The 18,254-nt window shown below is 46.5% G+C and overlaps 1 long non-coding RNA gene across 1 annotated transcript in view; it reads left to right on the plus strand.

Annotated features, from left to right (window-relative positions):
- Positions 1–18,254, plus strand: part of LOC114805717 — a 72,606-nt gene that overhangs the window by 35,111 nt on the left and 19,241 nt on the right. Inside the window, exon 4 of the long non-coding RNA XR_003753739.1 lies at positions 18,014–18,173. This is a non-coding gene — a long non-coding RNA (uncharacterized LOC114805717). The remainder of the gene's footprint in view (positions 1–18,013; positions 18,174–18,254) is intronic.

Below are 18,254 nucleotides of genomic sequence, written 5' to 3' on the forward strand. Positions count from 1 at the left end.
ATTCCTGCCCACAACAAGCTCATAGTCTAAAGACTTCCTTAATCCAGAAAAGGAGCAATTCAATTTTGTAGGGTGCAATAGGTCATTTCCCCCTGTAGGCCCTGCCTCGGGACCTGCCCTAGGAAGATATTTCCTGATGGTAGCTAGGGAAGTTTTTGTGATTAGCAAAATTCCTAACACTGAACCCACACTAACCACCCATGGGTTACTGACCAGTTCCTTCCTCTTGCCCTGCAAGGGAATCAGCTTTAATCAGACACCGCTTTCCACCCACTGGTCACTTGATTAGATAGTGTGTCTTTACTGGTAGAAAAGGCATCTTCCAAAGAAAACAATCTTTGCCAATGGATTGGCAGTAACTCACTCTTTTCCTTGTTGTGCTCTACAGTGAGATGACACGACAGTCAGGTTTACTGGTGTTTCTCTATAGGTACAGGTTTTTTTGTAAGGAGGCAGGGAGAAGCCATGGAATAGATCAGAAAATGGCCAATTATCTAGGCTGAACTTGGTGAAACTGCCTATACGCTCTCTCTCTTCAAAACATAACTTTCTTCTTTGGCCTCCACCAGCCAACAAGAAGAACAGGGGTGCTAGTAACAGGACTGACTCATCCTCATCATCTTCCCCGCTCTTCTCTACCCATTTTTTCTAACATGGAGGGTGAGTGGCATACTGGCAATGTGCAGGGGCACAGCAGAAGGATGAAGGGGGTTGCCCCTGAGGCAAATGCCTCACTTACCACAGGTTTGACACAAACTTCGGCAGCTGTGTGCCGCTGCATTAGGGTCTACTAACTGAACAGCTGCTTTCTCTGAGCACCCACTGTTCTCTTCCGGCAGTGCATTACTGACACCGTCACAGTTGCTCCGCTGTGCAAGGGCTCCTCTGGCGGAAGTCAGCCTGAGGGAAGTGGCTCCCCAACTGTCAGCTCTGGCTCTGTGGACGCTTGGGGTGTTCTGCACTTGAGGGAATTTCTCAATTAGCTGTGAGTCACTCCACAATTCCCTTCTCCTTGCACTAGATGGGCTTGCGTGTCTCGCTCCAGGGCTCAGTGCCCTGGGCAGAGCTCAGGCATCTCTTCCCCTGCCAATCCGGAACCTGCAAAGAGGATTATTCATCAGGTTAACCGGGAACCCGGGCATTTCCCACGCTGACAGAGGGCGCACGGGTCCGCCGGGGGTCCAACTCTGGCACTGGGGCCAAGGGGATGGCTCCATTAGCTTCACCCCCACTGAGTTTTGGGATGCCTGCACCAACTCTCACTAAGGTGGGGTTGGCTGTAGCTTCAGGCCTTCGGCCACTGCTTTCTCCTGGCCCTGAACTCAGCATGTGCCCAGAGCCCTCCTTGATCTCAAAGTCAGTTGGGAACAAGCTGCTTTGGGCCCCACCCAGCCCCAACCACAAGCATGAATGGGCTCTCTGCCAAGTTCCAACTGCTTAACTGGTATGTATGTGTGTATGTGGGTCCCTCCCTGGCCTCTTGGGTGTGTCTGCACATCCCTCTCTTTGGCCCCTGGTGTGTCTGCATATCCTCTTCCGTGGTCCCATGTGTATATATTCTTGTCCCCTTCCCCAGCACTGTGTGTGTGTGTGTGTATGCAAGTCTCCCTCCCCAATCCCATATATGTGGCTGCATGTCCCTCTCCCTGGCTCCATGTGTGCCTGCCCGTCCCCTTCCCTGGCCTATCCAGAACCTACCTGCTACCTGGAATCCCACTGCTGCTACTGCTGTTCCAGAGGCCTAAATCACCATGTCTGTCTTTCTGACATTCTTCTCTTCCTCCCCCACCTCTTCTTGCATTTGGGGTCACATTAAGGGACCCAGGTTGGCAGTGGGGAACCCTAGAAAGCTGATACCAGAAATCTGGCTTGTGGCCTTTCCCCTTAGGGTCACATCCCTTGGATTCTTCTTCTCAATTGGCTGACTGCCATGGTCCAACCTAGCAACGCATTGGTTCACTGGTATTTCATGAGTGTTAATAGTCGTGATACCTGCCCTCCAGGAGTTTTCAATCTAGCAGAGGAGACAAGACATTAAAATAAATTACTGGGAAGAGAAAACAATAAAGTGTAAAGGTATAAGTACATACAGACACGCACACTCACACACACATGCACACATATAATTGCTACATGGGGGAGAGAGTGGGGTGATTAGCTAAGTGCAGAGATGGGAGGAGTCATGTGTGGAGATGACAAAAATCATGCAACTTCCCTAAGGTTCCCAACCCATGAAACTACCAGTCCACCCTCCTTTAGCAGGACTAGAAGTGAGGAAGAGAAAGGAAGCCAGGGCCTTCTAATCCCTGCCAATTTCAAATGGTTGCCCATCCTTAGCAAATGGGCCAATTGGGTCAAAGTCAAGACACCCCGTGCTCACTCAACTCTCAATTATCAGAAGGTCATGGGTTCTAATCCGGGCTCCACCACTTGTCTGCTGTGGGACCTTGGGCTAGTCACTTCACTTCTCTGTGCCTCAGATACCTCTGTGTCACCCTGACTTGATCCCTTTGCTCTTTCTCCCTCCCAGCCCCACAGCGCAGAAGTACATATCTGTGATTTTATTTATATTGCTGTCTGTCTCCCCCACTCTAGACTGTAAGCTAATTGTGGGCAGGGAATGTCACTGTTTATTGTTGTGTTATACTCTCTCAAGTGCTTAGTACAGTGCTGTGCACACAGTAAGTGCTCAATAAATACGATCGAATACATGAATTATCTTGCATCTACTGCAGTGCTCGGCACAATTATTATCATTCTTATTATCATTATCATTATTACTGTCACTTGACTCTAGCCGTTCTATTCGACTGGTCACCAGTGGCAACAAGTGCCGCCTGAGCTAGGTGGTGGTGATGGGCAGCAGTGAGCAGTGTGGCAGGTAGTGGACAGAAGTGAGTGGTTGGGGAGGTAGTGGAAATTATAACTACCCTGCATCCACCTCACCAAAACTGACCCACCTAGGTCAAGAATAGTTTTTGACTTGGCTGGATGATGTATTGCCTGATGCAGAGGAAATCCTATAAGTGCTTGGATTAACGTTTGAATGTAGAGAATAACCCAAGATGAGTCAATCGAATGGCCACTGGTTATATATTTGAATTTATCAATCAATCAATGGTATTTATTGAGTGCTTACTGTGTGCTGAGCACTGTTCTAAGTGCTTGAGAGAGTACTATGCAAGAGGATCAGCAGACATTTTTCCTTAGCACTTCTGGATATTTGGACCATTCTTAGGAATTATGATTTACTTCCATCTTTATTATACGTCTATAGAGATTTACAATGCTTGGATGGATGCTTTGCTTCTAGTATACTTCCCCAGTCCCAGATGTTTGTTCAGTACTCTGGACACAGTAGGTTTTAAAACTATTAAGGGACTGACAGAAGCCTGGCACCTGCCCCAGGTAAGTAAAACCAGTCGAAAGAAGGCAGGAAAGCTTTATGAGCTAATGGGCATGGCTGATAAAATCCACATGTTTTTGTCTAAAGAGGTTATCCTCATTAGGTTATCATTAACTGAAATAATTAGGACTCCTAGTAAGTAAGGACATAGCCTGTGAGGAGGCATGATGGAAGTCTACAGAATCGTGAAGGTTGTGGGTAGGGTGAACAAGGAATTATTGTTCACCGAATCCCATAGCCTAAAGAATACTCATTGAAGCTTTAAAGTGTTTAGTTCAAAATGAACACAAGGAAACCCTTCTTCACACAGCAGGTGGCAAACATATGGAACTCAGTACCACAGGAATTTGTGCAGACAGAAGGCAACAGTAGGGTCAGGAAGGGTCTGAGTAAGTTCATGGGTGGCGGAGGGGACGAGGGTCGTCTATAATGGGTTACTAAAGGAAAATTATGGATGTAGTGGAAAAGTTAGACATGTTGCCACCATAGAAAACAAAATATTGAGCTAGATGGACTATTGGTCTGACCCAGGAATGAAATTTCTAGTTCTTTATTCTTATGTCCTAGAATTTCTTATTCTTGTGTTGCAGAATCCAGGCATTTTACCAAGAGAAGGAGCATGGGCTAATGGAAAAGGCATGGGCCTGGGTGTCAGAGAACTTGGGTTCTAATCCCAGCTTTGCCAAATGTTTGCACTGTTACCATGGGCAAGGTACTTAACTTCTCTGTACCTCAGTTCTCCCGTTCTCCCTCCTACTTAGGCCGTGAGCCCCATGTGGGACGGGGACTGTGTCCAACCTAATTCACTATCTACCACAGTGATTAGTGTTTGGCACACTAAGTGCTTACCAAATATCATTTTAAAAAAGAATCATGCTAGCCAGGCTGGTAAGGAGTCAGGGGCATCTGGAGGTGAGATGGAATGAGATGGGTTGGCAAGACGACCTAAATATCCAGACAGACGACCATCTACCTTCTCATTCAAAATCTCCAGGGATAAAAGCATCACAACTTCCTCTGGTAGCCTGTCTCATTGCACTAACCACCCCGAGAAGCCATGACAAACCCAGCACTGTCTTGGGGCATTTAAGACAATAGTTTAGGCCTGTGCCCTGCTAGCTGTGAGGACCAGTAAATATTGAGCTGCCAAGGGTTTTGTCCTTTCACCCCTTCCCCGCAACCCAAATCACCAGTCCAATACAGCAGCATTAGAATAGGGTTGGGGTAAGGATGGGGATGGAAAAGAAAGGCTTTGTTTGCACGCAGTGTTTCTGCAATTTTTATCTCAGAGGTCAATCCTACCAAACTTTTGTCTCAGAAGTCATTCCTTCTGTCACCCCTCCCAGAATATGGGCTCTGTCAGACAGGTGGTGGCGGTGGTGCTGAGGGTAATGGAATGCCCCCAACACAAAGTCAGGGGGGTGCTCCCAAGGCCCCCGACCATCTTTGGTGTTCCCTAAATTTTGGCCCCTTAGGCTGGCCCTGATCTACTCTGACCATGGAGCAAACTGAGGAGGGTCCAGGGCCCAGGGACACTGCTACTGCACTTATCCCATCCTTAGAGTTGTGGAGGCAGGGAGGCTAAGCTATGTGAGCGGAGAAGGGAGCACATTATTGACTTAGAGGAGGGACAAGTCATAAGTTTCATCAAGACTGGGAACCGCACATGGGACAGGGACTGTGTCCAAACTGATAATTTGCATCTTCTGCAGCACTTAGTGCATGGCACAGAGTAAGCGTATAACAAATTCCATTACTTTTAAGTCTGGCAGAAGAGACCAACGAGAAAGGTGGCGACCCCCTCCCCGGCCCCGCCTCAGAAAGGGAAGCTTAAGGGAAAAGAAGAAGCGCTCAACTTTTAGACTGAGATAGCAGGAAAAAAAAAACCCAGACAACTGAAGAGGGCTTCAGAGGAAAGCCTCAAAGCAGATAACTAGGAGTGCACTGTGGGGTCCTGGGGTATTTTGGAGGCCTGATGGCAGAAAAACTGTGAAGGAATACATGCAAAATCTGCCCGCATTCTCAATAGAAAAATGCAATGCAGTATCCATAGATACATTTCTGCTGGTAAGTGTGATTCACAAGCTGCTCTTTGTCAGCTGTCGGCCCTGGGAGCCTGGAGAAAATAGGCCCTTCGTTTCAATCCACTTTTCCCAGCAAACAATGAATGAATACTGAACGGGAATAAACGCAGCCTGTTTACCCAGCACTCACTCCAAAGTCCTCCCTCCCAAACCATACTTGGCAGGGAGGACCCCCAGCTTTCTGGAATCTTCATCACTGGGTAATGCTGGGTTCTGGACTCTCCAAGGGTTAAGTGTCTGCACGGTCTATAAATACCCACGTTGATTTACTCCTACTTGCTGCAGCTCCCTTGCCACTGAGGTTTACTTTTGATCTTTTTACTTCCTTCCTTCCTTTGGGAGGCCTTATTTGGATTGGAGTTATTCTGTGAGCTGCTGGTAGGACTGATGTTTCTGTTCCTTTCCAGTTTGAATCAAAGAATCCTAGAGCTGGCAAGACTCTTGAAAAACCAAGCCTCCAAACTCTTTACACTCCTGGAAGAGAGTTAACCCAAGGGTATCAAGGAATAACTGAGAAGGCTCCTATCAGGCTCATCTCCCCTCTGCCTCCAGCCCCATGTGAATCCATACTCATAGGTGCTTTTTTATGGTATTTGTTAAGCCCTTACCATGTGCCAGGCATCGTACTAAGAACTGGGGTAGATACAAGTTAATCAGGTCAGATACAGTCTCTGTCATACATAGGGCTCACAGTCTTAATTCCCATTTTACAGATGATGTAACTGAGGCACAGAGAAGTTAAGTGACTTGCCCAAGGTCACACAGCAGACAAGCGGTGGAGCCAGTATTAGAACCCAAGTCCTTTTGATTTCCAGGCCCGGGCTCGACCACTAGGACATACTGCTTCTCTTTCAGCTTCCGACTCACAAAGCGCTATGCGGAACACTAGCAAGCAGCTCAGAACCTAAAAAGGTGAGGACTGACACATGGAGAAAAGCTAACTGATTCCACCTACAAAGTCTATCAACAGTCATAGTTGCCCCATAATCCATACCTCTCTTGCCCCCCCTTCACCATTCCTCCTGTTGATGCTCTGGATCCGGGATATATCCTCCCAGGCCTCCATTCTCTTCAGGGAAAGTTGCATCTGGGTTCTTGAACTAGGAGCAGCATGGTCCATAGAAGCAAAGAGCAGCAGCAGGTGAAGGGGGCTAAAATGGAGGCTATAAGCAGTTTGTCTACCCAATCAGTGATATTTATTGAGTGCTACCTGCTTTGATTTGGCCCCACTAGTAGAAGAGGGATGTTCAGGGAGGTGTAGTGAAGTTCGTAATTGTGGAAACTCTGGGGCTCCAGCCTCTGGAGAAAGGAGAATAAAGGGGAGGAGATAAATAGAGGAAGCCGCATGACTTACTGGAAAGAGCATGGGCCTGGGAGTCGGGGGACCTGGGTTCTAATTCCAGCTGTACCTCTTTCTTGCTATGTGACCTTGGGCAAGGAATTTAACTTCTCTGTGCCTGTTTTCTCGTCTGTAAAATGGAGATTAAAATCAGTTCTCTCTCCATCTTAGACTATATACCCAATATGGGACAGGGACTGTGTCTGATCTGATTATCTTGCACCTACCCCAGTGCTTAGTACAATGCTTGGAACAAATTAAGCACTTAACAAATGTCACTATTTTTAAGAAGAGTGAAGAAGAATGGCAGGCAGGCAGGCAGGGAGAGGCAGAGAAAAGGAGAAAGAGAAGAATCAGCAAAGTATGCTTATATGCAGGGAGGATCAGCTGAGCCTGCCTGGGGTGAGGTCCTTTTTTTATGTAAACTTTCTAGTAATAGAGATCCCTCATCTTTCTCAGTAGCCTGCTATTTACAACCAAGGAGATCAAATTTAGTGTTTATTTTAGTTTCTACCTAGTGATTCTCATTTGAAGCTGACCCTGCCAGTGGTGAACTTTATCCATCTCATTTGGGTTAGTTGGCTGAAAAGACTGATGTGCCTATCAAGGTGGTCCTTTTCTGCACCGTTAGGTTTGACAATGGCATGCCCTAGGCCTGTGTGCCATAATCTGCTGAAACTTTACCTCAAGCAGAGCCTCCCCTCTCCTGATTGCCACATACCTGCTGACCTGCCTGCCTGCCAGTATTGTCTTGTGGTTGCCCACTGCCATTCAGCAGCTTTTAGGTTATGCCTCATCATACCTACAAAGTGTTTAATTTGCCCTCCAACCAGTAGTATTTATTGAACTTCCTTTTGAACTGAATTTGCCATTCAGCAAGTACAACCTAAAAATGGGTGGGCACCTGTTATCCCACAGTGACTCTGACTCTAGCTTTTTATGAAGTCCTGCTAGACAGGAACCTCCAGTAGCAATAGTAATAGTAACACATCGTGGACTAACGGAAAGAACACAGGCCTGGGAGTCAGAAGATCTGAGTTCTAATCTTGGCTTCACCACTTGCCTGCTGTATGACCTTGGGCATTCATTTAACTTTTCTGTGCCACAGTTACCTCATTTGTAAAATGGGGTTAAATCTCTCTCCCTCCAACATAGACTATGAGCCCCATAGATCAGTGCTTGACACATAGTAAGCGCTTAACAAGAAAAAAGAATTGAACACCTACTGTGTGCATAATACTGTACTAAGAGTTTGGGAGAGTTACCCTAGAGGTAGAAGATATGATCTCTGCTTTCCTTTTGGTTTTAGAGCAGTGATTCTCAAGTGTGCCCATCTGATAATTTTGGCACGACTTAAAAAAGTATTCAAAATTGTCAAGTGTTCTTGGCATTTCAGGCCCCTTAGGGAATTGTGCAGAGGTCCAATGTGGGGTGGTGGAAACTAGAGCTTCAGTACTTGAATCAGCTATTGGATGGTGACAGTGACAAGTGCTGACTCTGTGAATGTAGCCAGCGTGCCTCCTCTGCCCCTTACTGGGCCCTTCCTCCCCTTCTCTCAGCCTTAAGATCTTCTGAGATGTCCAAAAGAGGAAAAAAAAGGTACACTCTTTTGTTAGTGTGATGAAAGAGATTGTAGGAAGATGGCAGAGGTTTGTAGGAACCTGTTGTTGAGGAAAGGTTCCAGGGTAATTAAAAGTTTGAGAACCATGATGTTAGAGTCACTCTTCTAAGAGTTTGCATTGAATTCCACGGTCTTTGACAGGATCTCAGATCCACTATTATTTTGGGGGCTGTAGTGGTGGGGGCGGGGGGCAGCAGGGGTGGCGGTTGACATGGGAAGAAATGGGCCCTCTGCTGGCAGAAGGTGAAGAGAGTATGCCCATTGTGGGATGGGAATTGCATCTGAAATGCTATGTTTAAATCTACCCTAGTGCTTAGCACTGTGCTTAGCACCGTGCTTGACACAGAGTGAACACTCAGTAAATACCATAACCAATCAATCAGTGGTATTTATTGAGCACTTACTATTTGCAGAGCACTGTACTAAGTGCTTGGAAGAATACATTACAACCTAGTTGGCGGATACGTTCCCAGCCAAAACGAGCTTACCATCTAAAGGGACGAGATTACTAGGAGAAGGAAGTGGAAGCCTATGGTTTCCCACCAAAGTCAACCATTGACCTCTTACAAGCAGTCGGGGGAAGGGCTTGTGATCCAGCTGGACTTGCAGTGTCCAGGAGAAGATTTTAGTCCCACAAGTGTTCCCTTGCATTTTACTAGTCACTGAGCTCCATTCCAAATCTAGGGAGAAGAAGAGGGCCCTATTCTCCTTAGTCTATAAGTCTCCTCTGAAGTTCTAATTGGGTTAATGCCCTGCATGGCCCAGATTTGCCTGGCCTGGCCTGGCTCTGTCGGAGAAGTCTGGCTGGTTGGGGCAAGGAATGGAAAAGCATCCAATCCCCATTTCCTGGGGCACTGCTGCACATACTCAGTGGTCTGTTCCTCTGAGGTTGTCCCCATAGGGTATGAGCACTGATATCACAAAAATTCTCCCCCCATACAGTCTAAGGACTCAGCCATTGCCCCGCTGCTCCCCAGGTCCAAACCCAGTCCTAAATGTGGCTGTGACCTGCCGTGGGCCGACCCACCAGGGCCCATGAGTCAGACAGGTTTGATACCTAGGGACAGACTCAAGCACATGATGACAACCCATTTACAAGGAGGGAAGGAACCGATGAGGATTTTTAACAGAGTAAAGCAAGCACAAACCTGAGACCCACCCTTCTTGTGTCCTTAACAACTGTCTAGAGAAGCCATTGCCCAGTGGAAGGAAATATTAATCAACATCAAGTCTGTTGTGTATTGACAGTGCCCCACACTCCAAAACCTTCTCTATCCAATTTCAAAGACAGCAAGTCCAGAGGAGACAGGTGGAGAGCCAAGCAGACCGGTTTGTCCTGCCCAGTGCAGAGGCTCTGACAGGAGTTCGGGCTGTTGGCTAGTGGGTGTGAGCTTGAGATCCCGTAGCCATCACCAGTGGGGCCAGCTGGACCCTGAACTCTGGAGGTGGAGGATCCATTTCAGTTCTTTGACTCTAGGCCAAATCAGAAAGGTTTTAAAGACAGGAGACGTTGGGGCAGGGAGAGAGGAGGAAAAGAAGACTAGAGAGAGAAGCAATGGGTAGGGGCTGAAAGAACCAAATTTATTTCCTCTACTCTCAAAACATTACAGTTTTATTTTGCAAGTTAGGATGAGTGAGAAAGGTCTCCATTTCCCCTTGGGAAATGCCTCTTTGTAAAAGGGAATAAGAAGGGGTGAATTAGAGTAAGAAGACCCAAGAACAGCAACATGGCCTAGTGAGTAGAACACAGGCCTGGGAGTCAGAGGATTTGAGTTCTAATCCCAGCTCCACCACTTGTCTGCTCTGTGACCTTGGGCAATCATTTATCTTCTCTGGGCCTCAATTACCTCATCTGTAAAATGGGGATTCAGACTGTGAGCCCCATGTGGGACAAGGGACTGTGTCCAACTTGACTAGCTTGTATCTACCCAGGCACGTAGTACAGTGCCTGGCACATAATAAGCACTTAACAAAGACCATAAAAAAAAGAAAAACAGAGTTGTCCAAGCTGAGGCCAGTAGCTATTGCTGTCCTTCAAAGACAAGCCTCTCTTTCTAAAAGTCCCCTGGCCTTGCAGGACTTCCTTTCTCTACCTTACACGTCTGAGTCAAAGTCTCTGTGAGAAGATGCCACCTCCCCCCCACCCGCAACAAACCCCAGGACAAAACAATAAACAAACTTGAAAATTGCTTTCAGAGTGTCCGACAACATCTGAAAACAATATAGGAATGATAGTCAGATAGGTTGGGGCCTCTGAGCTATATCATACATCTGGAGGAGATCTTCCTATTCATATAAAGGATAGAAATGAGTTTCGCTCAAGGGTAAGAGACCAAGTTCTTGAAAAGTCAAAGTACTGGGGCAAGAGCATTTGGTTTGGGGCAATTAAAGCATTTGATTAAAGTGGGAAATGAATAGAGGTGGACATAGAATTAATTCCAGGGGCAGACTGGAGCTCTGCCTGGGAAAGGGAGACTATAAGCAGGATCCCAGTTCCTTTATCTTAAAGCCTCGGCCATCCTTTCAAAGCGCATAGTACAGTGCTCTGTACACAGTAAGCGCTTAATGAATACGATTGAATGCATGAATGAATGAATGAATGAATCCTGAGGTTGTGGTTCATTCCTGGTGTCCTCTGGTTTGCTGCTATGACCTTCCCACTGGTAAGGGGTTGGGAGGGAGCAGAGAAGACAGGGTGGCTGCCGACGACATTTGAAGTAGTGGCTATAGAGATGTGTAACATCATGCATGTACTGCTGTGAAAGTGATAATGGGATACCGCCATTTTGCACAAGTACACCGAGTACAGTCGCACCTACAGCATGGACCTGGGAATCAGAGGACCTGGGTTCTAATCCTGCCTCCTCCACTTCTCAGCTATATGACCTTCGGCAAGTCACTTAACTTCTCAGTGGCCTCATCTGTAAAATGGGGATGAAATCCTAGTCCTTCCTACTTAGACTGTGTGCCCCCATATGGGATGGGGACTATGTCCAACCTGATTAACTTGTATCTGCTCCAGTGCTTAGAACAATGCTTGACATACACAAATATCATAAAAAGAGACCAAGTCCCTGCTTACTTGGCTCCAGCACTGTGTCCTGACCTGAGTTAGATAAGGGTGTCCTCGGCAGGGAGCTCAGAGGCCTGGGTCTCCTGGAGGGTTTTTGGAAGGACTGTCCAGCTTTTGAAGTGGATTCCAGATAAGCATGGAAAGTGATCTGCAGTACCTTTTCCAAGCATTGTTAAATGGTCAAGTTCATGAATCATTAACAGAGTCAACCTGGATGCCCACTCTGGAGTTTGGAATCTCCTTCAACCTCCCACTCTGGAAGAACTAGGAGGCCTTGGGAGGATGCCATTACTTCTGCAGCTGAGGACTCTTTGAGGGCTGCCTTCCTGGACAATAGAGAGAGTCTTAGTCGGTTCCATTTTAGGCCTGCCAGGTGGTGGGATAAAAACCCCCAAAGCATTAGTATACTACTTAAAGCTTATATTACCCTTTTCTCTGTTTCTGCCTCTGACTCCCTAGTCCATCCTCCTTTTCTGCTTCCTCCAACTTACCACCTTTAGGTGAACCTTTGGGCCTTTGCCTCAAAGTCTCACCTCTCCTCACTTAGAGTGCCCAGTAACACAGTCATATAAGATTTTACCCAGTACTCCCCAACCTGCTTTCTTTGTGCCTCTCAAGCCAAACTATTAGCTATACCTCATTCTCAATAATCCTCTGACCCTTTGCTTACGCTGTTCCTGCGCCTTAACTCTCTCCCCACCCAAATCCATTAGACATATCCTTGCCTATTTTCAAAATCCGCCTCCTCAAACATACCTTCCCTGATCAATTCCCAGCATCCCAAGTCATAAAAACCCATCAGCTAGCTCTTTTGTCAGGCTTATTTACTGAGTGCTTACTATGTGCAGAGCACTGTATTAAGCACCTGAGAGAGTACAAGAGAACAATAAACTGGCACATTCCCTACCCACATCTAACTTACAGTCTAGAGGAAACATAAGGGAACAGTGATGACCTCTGGCATATTTTTCTGCAGCTGAGCAAGGCCTAGGCAAGGGCAGAGGTAGCAACTGGTCTGAGGGAAGGTAGTATGAAGGGAGCTGTGGGCTGGGGGTGGAGGCTTTTAAAATGTTGAGGAGCCTGAGGAGATGTGAGAAGGTTGGAGAGGGAAAGACTAAGAAATGCAGGAATTATTAAGGGGTATCTTGGCACGTGTCTGTTTGGCTGTCACAAATGACCTCCCTCTCCCTCCCCCTACACCCCCGGGTCGCAGCCTGGGGAACACAGGTTCAGAGGCATATCTTCTGGTAGAATTAGCACCCAAAGTCCAGAGCACCAAGCGTTAAGGGCAATGCATGAACATGAAAGTCCGATCCACTGGGCTGTGGTACTGCAATTCCGGGGAAAATCTGAAACATGAGAACTCGGTTGTAGTTTTAACATTAGCAAGTATTGACTCATCCTCTGGTTACTCACTGTAGTGTAGAACAAGGGGAAAACTCAGCTCTTAAAAGCAGCAGGTCCCAGAGGCAGTCGCCCAACTGGCTTAGGTAGTTCGTTAATCCTCATTAAGGCGTGATTACCCATGATCACCGGAGCCACAGAGGGCATGAATGCAGCCCAACGACTCACACCTCAGGACACGTGTGGGTGTGCAGAACCAGCTAGCCAAGCACACTCTTCCAGGTCTGCCAATCACAAAGGTTCGTTGACATTCCCTTTGGGGGAGAGCAATGCCCTGGGGAGCGGAGAGGTCCTGTTCACGAAGAACATACCAGGTGGCCATCAGTGACTGTTGGGTGAAGCAGGCTGTCCCACACCTCGGCTTTTAAGTAATCTGTGAGCTTTTGGGGGTTTGATCCAAGGTTGTGAAAGGGGCTTCTTGGGCCTGGGCCACTGCCAGCTCCTCCCACCCACTGTTCTCCCTGCTCCTCTGTGCTATGGGGCTGAGGGAGGGGTGAATAAAAGATGCAAATCTAAGTGAAAGTGCCTAGTACGTGGGCATTTCCTCATCAGTCCAGCCTTTGCTCCTTGGTCCAGAAACCTGGGTGGCTAGCTCAGCCCCTACTGCTGCCTCATTGGTGTAGGCTTGAGAGAAACTCTCAGCAATAATAGTAATAATAATAATAGTGATATTTGTTACCATAACACATAGCGCTTACTATGTACCAGGCATTTTACTAAGCAATGATGTAGATACAAAATAATCAGGTTGGACACAGTTCCTGTCCCACATATAACTCATAGTCTAAATCCCCATTATATAGATGAGGTAACTGGAGCACAGAGAAGTGAAGTGACTTGCCCAAGGTCACACAGCAGTCAAGTGGCAGAGCTGGTATTAGAACGCAGGTCATCCACCCCAGGGCTTAGTATAGTGCCTGGCATGTAGTAAGCTCTTAACAAATATCCCAGTTGTTATCGTTAGGTCCTTCTGACTTCCAGGCCCATGCTCTACCCACTGGACCACACTGCAAGATATCAGGCCAGTTTGGGAAGAGCTGCTGGGTAGTGGACAAAACACAGGACTGGGAATCAGGGGAACTGTATTCTAATCATAGCTCTGCAACTTGACTACCGTGGGACTTGGAGTAAACCCCATAGCTTCTTTGTACCTTTCTTCGACTAAATGGGGTTTAAATATCGGCCCTGTTTCTGCCTTACACCGAGAGCCCTGTGTGGGACGGGGACTGGGGCCTATCTGATTTTTGCTGGGTCTATCCCAAAGCTTAGCACAGGGTGCTTGTCACATAGCAAGCACTTAATCCCAAAATTATTGATGTGACTTTCTCTTTCCTGGAAGCACTGGAGGAGGAGGAGATCTTGAACTTTTCTCTTTTGTTGGGACTGTGGTGCATCCATCTCCAGCTCACCTCCAGGGTCACTACAGGTGTCATACATTCTTGATCATTTATTCAGGTTCTTTTATCCTCCATTTCCCTTGAAACTGCTCTGAGAATGACCATATTGTTGAGCTAAACAGGCTAGAGGAGCCGTATCCCGTACTCCCACCCCACCTTTTTCTTGACAGGAATTCATTTGATTTTAATGACAAAACCTGACGGTACAGTTGTGAATGGGAGGTTGGGTTCATTGTGAAAGGAAGTTGCTCCATAGGCTGCCCCACCCACTAGCTTCCCATAAAGCTTGGTAAATTCCCCAAGAGAAACAGTTAGATATAGTCTGTCTTGTTTCACTTGAATGAAAAACCTATGTTTTTCATCTATTATCCAAGACTGGACAGTTCCCACTGCCGTGAGAGGCCTCTGGAATGGCAAAATCAATCAAACCACCTTAGCTACAGAAGGCTGCTAAATTAAGAAATTGTTGCTGAGGCAGCAAGATTCAGTGGAAAGAAGCCTGGGCTGGTAGTTAATTAATTATGGTATTTATTAAGTGCTTATTACTGGCCAGGTACAGTACTAAGCATAAGCCCCCATTTTCCCTATCAGTAATTTATTTTAATGTCTGTCATCCCCTCACCACCCCCACCCCCCCAAACTTCTCGTGGTCAGGAAACACATCTATCAACTACTCTCCCAAGGGCTTAGATTAGCACACAATGCACACTCAAGAAGTTCAACTGACTGATTGATTAGGATGAATTCAAGACAGATAGTTCAGACACAGTGCCTGTCCCATATGGGGCCCACAATCCGGATGAAGGAAGAAAAATATATAGAAATGATGAATCAAATGCTGAGGATGGGAACATTTGAAAATACAAGAAAAAAGATAAAGGTGGAAAATAAATACATAAATAATCCTGAGAGGGAGCAGGGTGGCCTAGAGGAAAGAGCACGGGATTGAGAGTCAGGAAATCTGAGTTCTAGTCCCATCTTCTCTCTTTGCCTGCTCTGTGACCTTGGGAAAATCTCTTAATTTTTCTGTGCCTGAGTTTCCTCATCAGTAAAATGAGGTTAAAGTGCCTGTTCTCTTTCCCTCTTAGACTCTGAACCCCTGTGTGGGACAGGAACTGTGTCCAATCTGATTATCTTGTATCTGTCACAGTCCATAGCCTTATTTTCCTATGCGTTTTTGTGTTTTAGCCATTTTCCAGTATGTAATACAGTGAAATGACATTGAGTAGCAAGAGTGTTGTAAAATATTATGCTCGTGGACATATATAATACAGGAATTGCCATCATGGAATGTCGACTGTGGTGGTATCTTTGAACCATCCAGCTCTTAACCCATTAACTCCCAAAAAGTCAGTTGTTGCCACATGTAATTTTCCCATAACATGAGGTTCTTTAAAAACACAGCCCCTACTTTATAGGAGAATTACATTGGATTTTTAATGAGCATCATCATTACCTCTACTGTGGCTTTTGCTGCCAAATGGGCAGTGCCTTGAGAGAATTGTATCTGATCCTGTGCAAGGGATTTCTCAAAACGTGTTACAAGTGTTTCCTCCGAGTAAATTAATATAGCAAGAAAAAAGGAAATTCATGTACACACACACATACATACACGTATGTGTACACCAAATATAATACTGGCACCAAACCAAATTAATCAGGAAGTCAGATGTCAAGAAGACAGATCCACTGTCCTGAAATGACTCTCTTATGCTCAGATATTTCAGGTCTCAAAGCACCTTGGAAGAGGAGATAGTGTCTTGTGGCAGTTTACCACAGTTACAGGGAGTATATGAAGCTTTTCCTTTGTCATGCGTTCCTTGGCTTTTATAACCTTAACAGGACCTGTCAGATAGTTTGGCTCTACACTTAAACTTTTGTCTTTCACTACATCTTCCCAGACTTTGTTAATAGGGAAGTTTCCTGGAAGGTAAACAAAACTGGCATTTGTTTCTTGTAAATGCAAGCAAAGCACTAGCAGATACTGACCAGCCTGTTTTTGCTGTCCAAAAGAAGGACGAGCCAAGACCAAGCAAGTTTGGGAGTGGTGAAAGGCAGACAACCTTGGGAGCTTTAGTGAAGGGGAAGGGAAGCTGTCGAATGTCGATTTTTAACCTGGGAAACTCAGGTGCAGAACTCTCTGATGGAAAATATTCTAAACTCAGTGGATGAAGCTTGTTGTCACTATTTCTTGATGTGACTTCACCCCTCTTCTACAGTTCACTGGCCAAGCCTTAGCTGGAGCTTTAATTTCTACAGAGTGAGAGTCTAACCATAGACTTCTGCTGAAAAGGGTCTAGGGAAGCCAGTAAGCCCCTGGCTCCAAGCACGACTGCACAAATGCATACTGGGCAGATGGGGGAAAAAAGGCAGAGTCACTGGGGAAGTGAGGAGAAGAGCTCTCTTGGCATGAGAAACTGGCTCGCCTTATCCCTTCACCAACACTTCTCTCAATGAATGCAAGCAACCTGGTCAATCATGCATATCTACTGAGTGCTTAATGTGTGCCAAGCATTGTACTAAGTGCTTGGGAGAGTATGATATAACAGAGTTGAGAGACATATTCCCTGCCCACACCTCAGTTTCGACTCCTACCCAAGGCTCTCCTTCTCCATCTAATTCCGTCCATGCTCCAACCCTTCACACAGTCTGTGACCTAGCCCACCACATCAGTTCAATCTGGTTCCTCCTGAGTTCATCTGGACATATTTGTGCTGATTCATATTCCTTTGGCCCAATTCCCCTGGTATATTCTAAGCTTCTTAAGCACAGGGACCTGACTATTCTCTAACATAGATTGGAAGTACCGGGACCAGTTCTGGCTTGGATAATTACTAAGGAAGAGTGTTTGCAGATACTTTGAAAAGAGGTGAGGGGCAAGAGACCAGAGGATGAGAAACCACCCAGCCAGAAAAGGGGGGTTTGAAAGTATGCCAGGAATCTAGGTACATGAAGGTTACCTTGGGGGTAGTAAATGGTTAGTTCCAGAGGCTAAAAAGGATTGTGGAGCTTGAGGGTAGGTGATATACAATAGCAATAATTGTGGTATTTGTTAAGTGCCGTATGCCAGGCACTGTTGTAAGCGCTGGAAAAGATACAGGATAATGGGGTTGGACACAGTCCCAGTCCCACATAGGGCTCATAGTCTTAATCCCCATTTTACAGATGAGGTAACTGAGGCACAGAGAAGTTAAGTGACTTGCCCAAGGTCACATAGCAGATAAGTGGCAGAGCTGGGATTAGAACCGAGGCTTTTTGACCCCCAGGCCTGTGTTCTATTTCCTAGGCCATACTGCTTCTTCCAGGAAATAGCCAAAAAGGCACTCAGTTATGGCCCTAATGTCAAGGACATATGTGATTTTTAGAGATTCAGTTGGCTATAGAGGCTGGATGGATTTAGATAGGAGCCAATTAATTATTTCTTTTTCGACTGGGCCAGCCCACCTGAACAGGGTAGGGAGTGGAAGCAATTAGATGTTTGTGGACAGTGGAAAAAAAGGAGCAGAAGCTCAAGGTGAATGAGCATTAGTGGGGGGAAAGTGGGATGGGACTCTGGTGAGGAAAATATTAAGGGCTAGGGGATTGTACATGTTGACATTATGTACAAATAGGCAAATAGCATGCAAAACATGTAAATCAGCACCTGTTTCAGCAAATTGGGGTTAATCGCTGGGTTCTTTTTGGAATAGGGCTATAGCAACATGAAGGCTGAAGACCTGTGAGAAGGCACTGCCAGGAAGAACAGAGGGAGATTACCCCAGGGAGCCAGAGAACCCCACCCTCCAATCATCTCTGGGCCAGCCCTGGGTAGCGCCCTGGCACCCGACACCATGTGCCCTCCCTGGGCAGGTAAGGACCTGCCACTGGGCATTGTTCTGAGTTTATATTCTCCAGAATTGGGAACTGGAGGAGGCGGGGAGAGAGAGAGAG

This window comes from Ornithorhynchus anatinus, chromosome 19 (genome assembly GCF_004115215.2).
Source record: "Ornithorhynchus anatinus isolate Pmale09 chromosome 19, mOrnAna1.pri.v4, whole genome shotgun sequence".
Lineage (NCBI taxonomy): Eukaryota > Metazoa > Chordata > Mammalia > Monotremata > Ornithorhynchidae > Ornithorhynchus > Ornithorhynchus anatinus.